This window comes from Nanorana parkeri, unplaced genomic scaffold, assembly GCF_000935625.1.
Source record: "Nanorana parkeri isolate BGI_ZX_2015 unplaced genomic scaffold, ASM93562v1 scaffold530, whole genome shotgun sequence".
Classification (NCBI taxonomy): Eukaryota; Metazoa; Chordata; class Amphibia; order Anura; family Dicroglossidae; genus Nanorana; species Nanorana parkeri.
The window spans coordinates 63,681-75,162 of record NW_017306798.1 but is presented as its reverse complement, the minus strand read 5'-3'; positions in this window follow the sequence as shown (position 1 = coordinate 75,162).

The following is an 11,482-nucleotide window of genomic DNA, read 5'->3' as shown; positions in this document are numbered from 1 at the left end:
CCTGTCTCTGCCGTGACAGGGGAGGGGCTGGATTCCCCCCTCCCCACTCCGATCTGCCAGCGCTGACTGGCGGAACGGACGGGGGAGGGGGCGGGTACAGCTGGCTCTGCCTCTAGATAGGCAGAGCCAGCTGTCAGTCACGCAGCTGGGCGGATCCCGGCACAATTGTCGGGATCCTCTTCAGCTGCAGCGTCTCAGTATATAGTGAGCTACAGCTCCCTATATACTGAGCCTAGGGTGACGGGAGGACGCTAGTTTGTATCCTCCCGTTACCCTAAGGAGAACTATGGGGAAAAGCCTTAACCCCATAGTTCTCCTTTAAGAACATTAGTTTTTGGCATTATTCACAAAAACAAGCTTTCTCAGATATATGTAGGGAATGTTTCCCTGAATATTGTTTATAAATAGACTCCTGTGTGTATTCATGTGAGTTACATTAGATTGCAAGCTCTTTGATGGCAAATACTGATATGAATGAATGGTAGGTAAAGCTCCGCATAAATTGACGGCGCTATATACCTGTAATCAATAAATATTTCCCAGGAATGCCAGAAGAATTTATAGACATCAATTCATTCCCACACAGCTGCATCCTCATTTGCCCCTCCCTTTTAGTTTGTGAGCCCTCAGGGGTGGGGTCCTCCTTACATCTTGTCCTGAATTGTATTTTGATTGTAATGTCTTCCTTATATTGTAAAGTGCTGTGCAAACTGTTGGCGCTATATAAATCCTGTATTATAATATCAGATCATCATCCAATTAGGTGACTGTCAGCTATCTGTGGGTAGCCAATGAGACCTGGAGAGAGTTAGACAAGGACGTTCGGTAATTACACCGTGGTTAGGTGGCCAGATGAGTAGAGTTCTTCTTTAGGTTGGATTTTGATCGGCTCTAGACAGATTTCCTTCCGTTACTTCATAGTTGCGCCTCTGTTTGCAGATGCTGTGTGAATTTTTCAGATTCCCCTCTTCAGTGATGGTTGTTGCCGTGATTTATGATTGATGTCACATGTCGGCTTAAACCGGGTACATGTATTCTGAGCTCAGTGAAGCAGCGCACTTATCACGGCAATCACACTTCAGTGATGGATAAGGAGAACAGCTTGTGTCACCTCCCCTCCGATTGGTTGAATCAGCTTTCAGTTTAGCAACATTTTCTCTTATCAATTCAGTGAAAGCCACGTTTACGTCACACGCTGAGCTGTGGCAGTATAGGTCTCAGCTTGTCTTTCCAACATTGTGTGATAAAATGTACACGTGGGTATTAAAGAGTAATGTCTTGTTTTATATCTGCCGTTGATGTGAACTTATAATAAAATGCCTTATCTATGTCATGCATGGGGTCTAACCAATCCCTGTGTGCTGCTCATGTGTAAGAGGCTAAAACGAAGAGCAGTCATTAAGTTTCTGATGAAAGAGGGTTGATGAGGTCCATTCACACCTGAAGAACGTGTATGATGATGCAGTGATTGACGTGAGCGATGTTGGGCTGTTGAGGTCCATACACACCTGAAGAACATGTATGATGATGCAGTAATTGATGGGGTAATGTAGGGCTGTTGAGAAGAACATGTACGATGATGCAGTAATTGATGGGAGCGATGTTGGGCTGTTGCGGTCCATACACACCTAAAGAACATGTATAATGATGCAGTGATTGATGGGAGTGATGTTGGGAATGTGTATGGTGATGCAGTAAGTGACGGGAGTGATGTTGAGGTCCATACACACCTGAAGAACATGTATGATGTTGCAGTGATTGATGGGAGCGATGTTGGACTGTTGAGGTCCATACACACCTGAAGAACATGTATGATGATGCAGTGATTGATGGGAGTGATGTTGGACTGTTGAGGTCCATACACACCTGAAGAATGTGTATGGTGATGCAGTGATTGATGGGAGTGATGTTGGACTGTTGAGGTCCATACACACCTGAAGAACATGTACGTTGATGCAGTGATTGATGGGAGTGATGTTGGGAATGTGTATGGTGATGCAGTGAGTGACGGGAGTGATGTTGAGGTCCATACACACCTCAAGAACGTGTATGATGATGCAGTGATTGATGGGAGTGATGTTGGGAATGTGTATGGTGATGCAGTAAGTGGCGGGAGTGATGTTGAGGTCCATACACACCTGAAGAACGTGTATGATAATGCAGTGATTGATGGGAGCGATGTTGGACTGTTCAGGTCCCTACACACCTGAAGAATGTGTACAGTGATACAATGGTTGATGGGAGCGAATGATGAGGGGCGTTGGGTAAAGAAGTTTAAAATAGGAGAAGCTGAGCTTGTTGACACATCAATGAATGGCGCTATCCATCCTTTCCTTGTCCAACAAAATTCAAATCTGCCAGATCATGACGCCCGTGTTCGGTGATGACTGAGGTACCATCCTCCGGGACTTTTTGGATAAAGGAGCAGCAGTCAACAGTGAAACCCACATTGATAGACCTCAAAAGCTGGAGGAAGTCATCACAAGAGAAGACCAGAGAGACCTCCACCCATAGAGCTGCATCATGATTATGTACATCCAGTCAGGTGATTGCCACATTGGGCTGGTCAGTGGTCCTTCATCCACCTTACAGCCCAGATTTGGCACCATCTGACCTATGACCTTTTAGCCAATGAAGGATTACATCCATAGCACAAGATTTGAGGAGCTACAGAAAGTCAGAACAACTCTGCGGCAGCGGTGCGTATCTTGTAATGAAGTACACTTTGGTGGTGGGAGTGTTGGTGATTCTTTGCATTGATAACCATTCACTTCTCAATTTATTGTGTCTTCATATCAGAGGGGGCTTCATTTATTTTCAATAGTTCTTTATTAAAGTCAGGTTATGTAAACACATCAAAAATATACATAATATAAACAACTTATGGATGTAGAAAACATCAACTACTCAGAGTTGACATTCAGGGTACATTAAGTTGTTTCAAGGAAAAGTAGAAGGGGCTTTATTAACTGACTCACCTTAGTCTCTTCCCCTAAAGGAGCATGCTGTCTGACGTTACAATTACACACACCTACTCACCCAGTTTGATCCAATGTCAGTTACCTGATAGAAACCCGCACAAAAATTATTATTCCATCCAGCTAGCATCCCTGTTAAAATCCCCTCCTAGACCCTTGAGCTGCAAGGCAAGAGGACTGACCACTCTATGAACTCAATTCTCTGTAGGGCCATTGTATGACCCTGCTTAGTATTATCCAGCCCAACCGAGATACCCCAGTGGAGGGTTGCCCCCTCTATTTGCACTTGTACCCAATGACCCCAGGGTGGAAAGTAACAGGAACCCTAAAATGTTCAGTTGCCACCGCAACAGGAATACAGGGGAGATCTTCCAACGAGGACAGTTGTAATGTGGACAACTTTGCTCCCTTTAGAGCGATATCATCCCACATCCAGGTGTGTCTAGGGGACAGGAAGTGAAGGGAAATCTCCACAATGGTACACAGATGGTTAAAAAAAACGTGAAAGGGGTTGTAACCATTCCCTAGTCCATCCAAAACAATTTTGCTTTATATATATACTAGCTATTGGTAGACTAGCCAGCCCCTCCCTCCCTCCCGTGCAATTGTCTTTTTCTAAACCCACCCCTGCATACCAGCCAAGTCTATTTGCACATAGTGCAGACGAGCTTGCCCTTTAAAATCCGCCTTATGCTTTCCTGTTGCCACAGACCATTTGGAAGCTGCTGGGCTCTGCCAGTATTTGCAGCTTCTATTTGCTATGCAAACCTGGTTTCCTCTCATTCCCGGGGAATGAGGCTGGAAATAGAGAAACAGACGATACACACTTCTTGGCTGCAGCTCACGGACACTGCATTAAAGTTTGATTTAATGTTACTGACAGGACTATTTCAATTGCGCTCATGCAGTTTGACAACTAACATGCTGATGCTTCGGCGGGAGGGAATTCGGAGGCGCTTAAAGATTCTGTAGCCAGCCCAGGTACGGATGGGTGGACGGCGATTAATAGGAGGGAGAATGCAGGTTGATGGCAGTCGGGGAAGCGGTGCCAGAATGAAAATAGAACTCTTTTCAAAGTTGGCTAAAAAGTCTTAACATTCCTGAGACGGCCTCTTATGAAATTGGGCTCTAATTCTTCAATGATTGGTTCTGCATTGAAACTGCAAGGGGTGATGTGTGGAGGCGAATTAAGGGTACACCGCAGGCCAAATGGAAAACTAAAGCTCTGAAGAAAAATAGCATCCAAAAGATAGAAAAACCATTCCCGTACAGGTCAACTATGTACTAAACAAGCTGTTTATCTGGCTGAACTTGCTGAAAGGACTTAGTGGGAGGGTCTGCCCACTGAGATCAGATGATACATCCTGATATTATGTCAAGATACCTCCTCAGCATCCCTTTACATCTGCAGTACCCTTTGCAGTTAGGTCGCCAACTATGTGGACATTGCTCTCGGGGACTGTTAATGCAACAGCATACAAAGACATTATAGACAATTGTGCTCTTTCGACCTTGTGTTACCAGTTTGGTGAAGGGCCTTTTCCATTCCACCACGATTGTCACCTGTGTACAAAGCCAGCTTCAAAGACATGGTTTGACCAGCTTGGTGTGGAGGATCTCAAGTGTCTGACACAGAGCCCTGGCCTCAACCCTACTGAACACCATTGGGATGAATTGTAAGCCAATTCCAAGCCAGGTCTTCTCAACCAACATCAATCTGTGAACTCACAAATGGGAAGAAAAAAAGTCCCACAGACACCCTCCGAAATCTTGTAGAAAGCCTCACCAGAAGTGTGGAGGCCGCATAGCCACAAAGGAGAAAGGGGACTCCATATTAATGCCCCTGGTTTATGAGTGAGATATCCAGCAAGCTCATGTAGGCATGATGGTTAGTAGGGATAAACTTTAGGTTTGGGTCAACCAATGAGCTTAACCTGAACCCAAGCTGTTCACAGTTATGTAAATGGGAAAACGACTTCACCAGTTTGCATGCCTGCCGAACCACCATCTGTGTCCTAGCATCCAATGACACTGTGCAAGACAGCTGCTAGTGTCCTAGAAACCACTGACATTGTTGGGGCACACAGCATTATGGGTTTCTAAGACTGGTGGCCCCACAGCATCATTGATTGTTATGGTTCACCCGTCTACATCCTAGCAGCCAGTGGCACTGTGCAGCCCAGTTCTCTTGGTTGCTAGGACACAGGCAGCCCTGGGTTTGGTTCTCTTGGACATTTCCCAAACTCTGATTTTCTCACCAGTTCGGTAAACATCCAAGTGAACTGAACCGAGGCTTATCATTGATGGTCAGGTGTCCACAGCGATCTTGGAGCAGTGACTACTTTACAACACACACAGGGGCCATGCAGAATAAAAGTAGTCCCCCTTTAGAAGGACGGACCAATTCAGAGATCTTTTTCTGTTGCAGTTCAGTAATACTTACTGGTCTCCCCCAGCTTGGGACTGGACAGAGAAAGAGAAGCAGCAGCCTGATAAGCTCATCTATCTGTCTTCCTGATCTCTCTCTCCTTCTATATGCACTGCAGCATAACTGATTGGCTCCTTGTGCTGCTTCTTCCTCACCCAGTTTCAGCTTTGCTGTACCGAGGCTGACACCAGGTTAAATCAATGTAGCTACATTGCTTACATTTAAACAATACATTTAATTATGTATCAATGATTACAAAGCTGCTTTAATGTGTGTCTTTGATGATCTGTGTGGTGTCGGCTTTAAATCACCAGCACCCCATTTCCCAGCTGCTTTGTACCAGGTACCATTGGTATTGCCCGGGTCCATTTTGTTGTTTTGTTTTTTTGCTCGGATCACACATTGGTGGTTACCTCAGTCCTGAACAGACACAGTTCATCTGAGTTGCGAGCAGGCCGGCAGAGTTACAGTTGTCCAAAGTCCGATTGAACTTTTCTGCTGAATAGCGGATCTGAAACAAAATGCATTGCGGGGCGAGGATGCGGCTACCTTTTTATGGCTTTTATGATGTAATGTTATGTTGCGCCTGGAGTTTTTTCTTTTAGGAATCTTCGGGTTTAGTGTTTCTTTATCTCTTATATCTGAAAGCGGTTCATAAAAAAAAAAAAAATGTATTGATAAATACTACTTGTATGAATAATTCAGCTTTTTCCGCCCACTGCTCTTCGGAGAAGTTTAGGTAAGCTATTGTCAATTGTATTAGCGATTGTTTCTGAAGAAGTGAAGATATTTACATGAAGCCTTACAGATGATTTGCTGGTGATTGAAGTACAAGTGCTCGAGAAAAAAAAATAAAGCTGCAATGAGTTGTCTCTTTTCACAGAGAGTGCTTAGACTATTGCGCAGACTATCAGCGGGTGGATTCTCACCTGCTGTAACCCTCATGTCTAATGGAAGTGTTTATATGTTATACTGTACTTCTGATGAGTTCTAGATGTACAATGGAACAGAAATGTCTGCGTGTTGTATCAAGGGAGCAGTGGAATCCTATACTCCTGGTGATATTATAAATAAGTCTTTCCCCAGAAGTCCACAAAATCATAGTAAGAGGTTAAAAGGAACAATCCACTTATTCCTCTCCACTCTGCTTATTTACATTTGCTAATTTTACTACATAAGAAAAGAAGGAAACGAACACACTTTCTTACTATTCATTGCTTTACCACATTAAACTGGCATTAAATAATTTTCTAATAAAAAACCACTGCGCCTACCATAGTCCACCAAACAAGCCACCTACTGTCAACCTAGACCAGTGTCGAGCTGGCCATACGCTGCTCAAAGTTTGGCCAAGTCAGCAGTGTGTTGCTGCATGGGCACAACCACCCCCCATATCCCACCATTGAACAAGAAAAAAAAATGATTGATTGCTCTAATGCCACACTGCCCATTTTGCCTGCCCAGCTGGGGCTTTGTATTCTGCCGGCGGTGGGTTTGCTTGTTGGCTGCAGTCACTGTTTAGCTGAGATTTTTCAAAGCGGCTCCTTACACCAAAAAATTTTGTCAAAGGTTCCTCTTCGGAAAAATTTTCAGTTGAACAGTGACTGCAGCCAATAAGCAAACCCACCACCGGCAGAATACAATGCCCCGGCTGGGCGGGCGAACTGGACAGTGTGATTGGCGCAATCGATACCCTTGTCGCTTTCAGAATGCAATAGTCGGGGAGGAAGATAAGCCGCACGAATGGGAGAAGAGAGCAGTGGTGATTAAACATAATCACAGCACGCACATACTTTGTGTAATGATAGCATCATAACATTCTCACACCATTTCATGGTCCACTCCACCATCATCCTCATAGGCAAAAGTCACGATAGTAGTACTAAGCACAATCCATAAGAAATGGTATGTTCCAGGTACAGGAGGGACCTACTGCTCCCTTGCAGCTATGAGCACTGCACTGATGAGATCAATCCATGTTGATCACTGATGTTCCGGCACTCCTGTGATCCATTTCCCGGACAGTTACGTCAGGCTCTCCCTCCGCATCCATCACTTTTCCCATATACTATAGCAGTTCAAATGTAGACAAAGTGTGCAGACTCTCCTTACAAAGTTTCCAAATAATAAAAGCATGCAACACCCAGAACCCAACCCAAACAGTATATTCCGACCTGGGTTTCCTCTTAACCTGGCTTCATCGGGGGATATGAAAAAGTCACGTCAAGACAAAATTCCATCGAGGGGTGGGCTTCCCTTTTTTCACTGCTGCCTATTTCTCATTATCCTTATTTTATTTGAACGTGCTAGCAGCAAACCTTAACGCACCAAATATCAGACCTGCACAGCATGCACATTGCGCTGCTGTACCGCAGATGCGTTGTCCGCTATTGTGTTGGGTTGCTATTCATAATGAATGTGATTTTCTGTGCCTTACTGTATTGCACCATTGGGAACAATTAGGCTTCCTGCATGGATCTGCATTTTAGGTAAAAATCCCATTCTTTCCCATGTGAATGGTTTACATCTATATGTTTCAATTTAATGTGTTTTAAAGGGAAAGTCGCAAGTCCTATTTCACACCGGAGCATTACAGTAACATGCGGTACATGTGTAAAAATGTATGGACTTGGCACAGTTTTATGTGCCCCGGACACTCTGAGGAAGGTGGTCCCTGTGACTTTAATGGCCCTCTCTGGAATAATACCAAATATGGAAATATGGGCAAAGATGTCACGGGACTTCCTTCTTAGCCCTCGTTCACACCTGAACGTTTTGTAGCGCGTTCTACGCTCGACGAACGCTCTACAAAACGCTCAAAAATATAAATCCCATTGTATTCAATGGTCTCGTTCCCACCTTGGCGTATTTCCGCCCGTCCCTAACGCGCTACAAAACGGCCCACGCCTGAAAAGGTACAGGTACTACTTTGGGCCGTTTTGTTGCGCGTTTCCATTGGGATACAGCCAAGTAGCCTTCGGAAATGCGCGTATGTTGCGCTACTTTTTTTCCGCGAATCGCGGTAAAAAAAACGCACGGCGGTCGCGCGACAGACGCGCATATGCAATACGCCTAGGTGTGAACCAGGCCTTAGAGTTCCCCAGGCTCATAAAAACATGCCAGCACAGGAAGTGAGTAAGCTGGAGACCCTGCTTCTCCTTCCCCTGACCTCCCACACTAGATCAGACACTGCGGGGGGGGCATCTTATGACATCCCTGGAACCTGGAAGGTAAATATCAATGAAACAGAGATTTATCAAATTAAATTTTTTTGTTCAATATTTTTTTGTATTAAAGGAAAACTATGGGGTTAAGTCTTTTCCCCATAGTTCTCCTTAGGGTAACGGGAGGACACACACTAGCGTCCTCCCGTCACCCTAGGCTCAGTATATAGGGAGCTGCTGCTCGCGGTATACTGAGACGCCGCAGCTGAAGCGGATCACGACAATTGTGCTGGGATCCGCCCAGCTGCATGACTGACAGCTGGCTCTGCCTATCTAGAGGCAGAGCCAGCTGTACGCCCCCCCACCCCCCGTCTGTTCCGCCAGTCATCGCTGGCGGATCGCAGCAGGGAGGGGGGAATCCAGCCCCTCCCCTGTCGCGGCAGAGAGCCGTGACAGGATCGAGAGGTGGGCGAACGCCGGTATGTGTTCGCTCACCTCCCGATCTACTGAGCCGACCTGTGACAGTCTCATTGTCACAGGTTGGCTACAACCATGAGGTGAGTGAAAAGCACCCCCCTCATAGTTCTCCTTTTAAGTTCCAAGTTACAGAGAAGAGCAGTAGGTACAAATATTGTAATGAAACAGATTCTCACAACGTAAGTTGAATAGTCATATTAACATAAGCAAAGGCCAACATGGCCAACACATTTCAGCAGAGTTGGGTGGGAGATGATACTACTCATAGTATCACAGTTGGCTGGCATATTGTAATTTCTGAGGAGGAATCAAATTAAGTTTTAAGGTGAACTGTTTAGGGGACTGTAGGACCCGGTAAACCAGTCCTCCAGGTGTGGGGAGGGGCACCTACTTTCCCCTCTTGGGCCAGAAACACCGTTTTTTTATGTGGATTGAGATAGACAAACATAAGACAAGAAAGGTTTTGGTGTTGAGGTGCTCTCTCCCTGCTTCCAAAATTGTGGAGAACAATTGCCGCAAGTGACAAGATAGAGCTAAACCTGGAGGCATGATAATGACAATGCAGAGATTCCATCTTGGAAAGTCTATGCGGAATAATAACTTATTATATTGTCTAATAGGTGCCAGACAAGTCTAAAGCTTGATTCTCCTTTCTGGGGCGCTGTCAGGCTTTCTCAGCTTTGCTGTGTTGTTACATATTGTTCTCATCTGGGGCTGTGAGATATGGATGATTGGAGGCAGCCAGAGATCTGTTCTGTCTCTCACCTGATGTGATTCTCTCCCCATGTTTCCCACCCGCCGATGTGTCAACCAGTCCATGCTTCGCTGGTCAGCCTCGTTGAGTTGTGCTACAGTAACTCATGTTGCTCTAGCACTGTTACATTGTAACATTCGCTTTACACCTTCATGTTCTCTGCAATTCGTTCTGCTGCTCCTGGCATTTAAAGACCAATTGCAGGCAAGTAAAATCTGTGAGGTGTGATCCAGGGAACACTGCAGCTCTGCTAAAAGCACAAATTACAGCATCTCAGTTTACCCTAGTTAGGTTTTTGTGTAGGCCAGGTCATATGGACATACGAGTCCTCCACGTGCTGTGGGATAAGATTCTGGGGTCCCATCACAGGATTCTATTTCTCTTTGTATTTTTCAAAGAAAAAAGGAGGTCGGGTAAGAAATACCTGTTCTGCACATGCACATGGGTCAACATTCGGTGTCCTCAAAGCCCAAGATTACCATCTACACTTCAGTTTTAAGCAATGGGGTGACCTGGTGCAGCAGCATTAAAAATAAATAAATAAAACATAATAGATCATTAAAAGTAAAAGCAAAAAGGACATTTTGTTGCAATACTTATTATTGCGACACTGTCACCCGCAGGAATTCCTTTCCATTTCTAAATGTCTTCTGTGTTGAAGGACCCATCACATCAACTGATAGATGGAGCTTGGCTATCATTATGTCTACTGTGCCACTTTTAAACCAACAGTCTACTTCCTCCGCAACTAGAATGAGGGTGATAGTCCTTTCCTCAATACTCCTCCTTTCCCTGCAGCTGGAGTCCAAGGCATAGGGATCCCCTCACAGGAGTTTGGACTTAGCTTCAAGCTACCCCCAGATCACCCAACAGGTCCTCATGGACACAGAAGAGGGAAGAGTTGGTGGGCCAAAGACTGTAGGAAGTAAGGAAGCACTGGAAGCCAGGTGCACTAGTGGCAAACTTGCACTGAAACACATGCCATGCTGGTAGCTGAACTGACACAGGGTGTACAGGTGGCAGGACTGTTAGTAGGCCACGTCAATAGCTGACAGCACTGGTAGAGGGATGACACTGGAAGCAGATTTGTACTGGTAGCAGGTTGACTGGTACTGGTAGCAGGGTAGCAGAACCATACTGGTAGCAGGCTGAGTGGTACTGGTAGAAGACTGGTGGGTACTGTTAGCAGGCTGAGTGGTACTGGTAGCAGGGTTAGTGGTACTGGTAGAAGGCTGGTGGATACTGGTAGCAGGCTGAGTGGTACTGGTAGAGGACTGGGTGGTTATTGGTAGCAGGCAGAGTGGAACTAGTTGAAGGCTGTTGGGGACTTGTAGCAAGCTGAGTAGTAAATGTAGCAGGCTGAGTGGTACTGGTAGCAGGCTGAGTGGTACAAATCGAAGACTGGTGGGTACTGGTAGCAGGCTGAGTGGTACTGGTAGAAGGCTGGTGGGTACTGGTAGAAGGCTGGTGGAACTGCTAGAAGGCTGGCGGGTACTGGTAGCAGGCTGAATGGTACTGGTAGAAGGCTGGTAGGTACTGGTAGCAGGCTGAGTGGGTACTAGTAGCAGGCTGAATGGTACTGGTAGAAGGCTGGTAGGTACTGGTAGCAGGCTGAGTGGGTACTAGTAGCAGGCTGAATGGTACTGGTAGAAGGCTGGTGGGTACTGGTAGCAGGCTGAGT